We start from the raw sequence: 2,771 nt of genomic DNA, 5'->3' as shown, positions 1-2,771 counted from the left end.
AAAAAAAAAAAAAAAAAGGAAGCATTGCCACATATATGAAATGTCCAAGGGCTGGGGATGTAGCTCGGTGGCACCATGGCTGCCTCAAAAGCACAAGGTCCTGAGCCGCAGGTCAGGCATGGGACTCTTTCTGGGATTACAGAAATGCTCTGGAACTAGATGGAGGTGACAGGGCCTCTATCATAGTCGCACAGAGGGCCTCTGATTTGCGTATTTCAAAATGGCCAATCATGTTTGTTTTGCGGTACTGGGGATGGACCCAGGGACTTCTCACTGAGCTTTATCCCAGCCCTTTCCTTTAACATTAAAAAAAATTTTTTTTTTCTGTACTGGAGGTGGAACTCAGGACCTTGCCCTTGCAAGGCAGATTTGGTGCCACTGAGCCAAATCCCCAGCCCAGCATTTAAACAATATTCAGATGGGGTCTTGCTAAGTCACTGAGCTGTCCAGGCTCAAAATTGGGCTCCTCCTGCCTCAGCCTCCCAGGTGCTGGGCTTACAGGCCTTTAGCAATATGTTTGGCTTAAACGGCCAATTTTACCTCAGTGATTTTTTTTTTTTTAAATAGAAGATAGGAATAGAGACACATAAACAGAGAAACTGAGAGGGAGAGGTAAACAGAGAGATAGAGAGATGGAAAGACAGATAGCACAGGAGACGGAGGTAGGCAGCACAGCCCCCCGTGCTCGTGTCAGGAGTGGGTGCCGGGGGTTGGCAGAGATGAGGGGTCTTGGACCCCCTAGTGCACCAACCCGGGAGAGCGCATGCTCTCGGGAGGCCGGCAAAGGACTCCCCAGGCGCCTGCAGGCTGAGGTCCTGCCCTAGCCGGCCCTGTCTCTGCCTGTTTGCTCCTTCTGCGAGGTGGGTTTGCAAGGAGTATTCAGTGAGCTCAGCAGACGGGAGGGCCTGGCTGCAGAGCCCGGGGCCTGGTTAAGAGCGGGCTCCTGTTGTCGCCCCTGTACCCTCAAAACGCCAGGCGGCCCGCGCCCCCAGCACAAGCCGAGCGCCTCTCCCGAGCAGCCCCCCTTTCTGGCTGTCCCAGCTCCTCCTTGCCTGGAGCTGCGGGAACAGTGACTGAGGGGCTGAGGGGACCCCTCCCCCAAGATGCAGCTCTAGCCAGCCCGGTGACAGGCGGGAACAATGCTGCCTGCTAATTGTCGCAATTTTCCCCTGTCATTTTTGCTAATTCCTTCATTTTCCCTCTCCAGGATCAGCCCGGGTCAGACTGAGCTGCTGCAATTAACAGCGTTAATGGGCTCGGCGGGCTGGGGCGCCGGGCCTGCGGCTCCCCACTCACGGTCCTGTCCCCCGTGACTGGACCCGGCTGCCTCTGATCGTGGACTGCCGAGTTTCGTCAGCCCGGCTTTTGCCTCAGCTCCCAGCCCCTCTCCAGGAAACCCGCTTCTGTCCCCCGATTCACCCCACATAGCTACGCCCTCCACAGGTCCCAACCCAAGGCCACTCACTTCGCTGACACCAGCTTCTCCTCAGGACCTGTCCAGGTGACCCCTGCTGCCGCCTCCCTGTCCCCAGCCCCCTCTGTGATGCTGCGGGTGGGGGCAGGGAGGGTGGAAAGCACCTCCCCAGTGCACAGCAGATGCCTGGTCCCCAAGTCCCTGCGTCCCGTCTCAGCTTTGGGACACCACCGTGAACGACGCTGGCCCTGCGTTGGCCCCTTGACCCTGACAGCATATGAACATCATCTGCAAGGCCTGGGGGAGGATGTGTCCCCAATGCCACCTTTGCCAGCTCTTGCCAGGCCCCAGCCTGGTCTGGCTTTCTCTCCCTGGGCTCCCTGCATCGGCCTTCATGGGCATCACAGCCCCCACCCCATGGGGTGGTTACTGGGCCTTGCAATGGCTATGGGGCCCTGCATGTGGCCCTGCTGACCTCAGCACTCCCCCCCCCTACAGACTCCAGGTCTCCTGGCTTCAGCTGCACCCAGCAAGTGAGGCCCTGCTGGCCGCAGGGCCTTTGCATGGGCTGCCCCCTCTTGCTCACCCTGGAATCTCAGCTCACAGGTCACTTCTGACCTGGGTCCACAGTCACCTACCAGCTATGTACTGAGCCATTTGAGGCTCCATGAGCAAAGGATTGGGGGGGAGAGATGTGAGCCACAAGGTAAATGTCTGTCATGGCAGAAGACAGTGCATGCTTTGGAAAGCAAGTGGGAGAGGCATTGGGGTGGGGGGTGGGGCCAAGGGTCCCTGGTGCCACAAAGGGCAAGGGCAAAGGTCCTGTGGTGGGGATGCACTTGTCTGAAGAGGACTGAGGCTGGTGCTGGAGGAAGTGGAGGGATGGGGGAGGAGAGGGCCCGGATGTAGTGCTTGGTGGGGGGGTCCCATCCTGGGGTGCAGGTGTGGGGCTTGGAAGGACAGGGTGCTGGCCACGGGCTGGAGTCTAACTCTTCCCTGGCTTGGAGGCCCAGGGACAGGTTTTAACAGGTACTTACTTTCCTGTTTGGGGACGGCTGGGGTCTGAGGCCCAAAGGGACCAGAGATCTAGGTGTGGGGAGCGCTGGTGTGGTGTTAGGACAAAGCTTCCTGTCCCTGGGCCTCAGCTTTCGGTCCGTGAGGGGAACCACAACAGCGCTTCCCTCCTGGGATTTCTGCAAAGCACCTGCACAGGGCTTTGTAAAAAGCAACAGGCATAGGGTCTGGGTGTCTGGAACGAGCACTGTAACTGTTTGGTTTAGTTTCCTTTTATTTTTCAGTACCCGGGATTGAACCCAGGGCCTTCACACTGAGCCATATCCCCATTTCCTCTCCATTA

Source organism: Fukomys damarensis, unplaced genomic scaffold (assembly GCF_012274545.1).
Source record: "Fukomys damarensis isolate Sample0158 unplaced genomic scaffold, DMR_v1.0_HiC HiC_scaffold_19, whole genome shotgun sequence".
NCBI classification, from domain to species: Eukaryota; Metazoa; Chordata; class Mammalia; order Rodentia; family Bathyergidae; genus Fukomys; species Fukomys damarensis.
Note: the sequence above shows the minus strand (reverse complement) of the source record.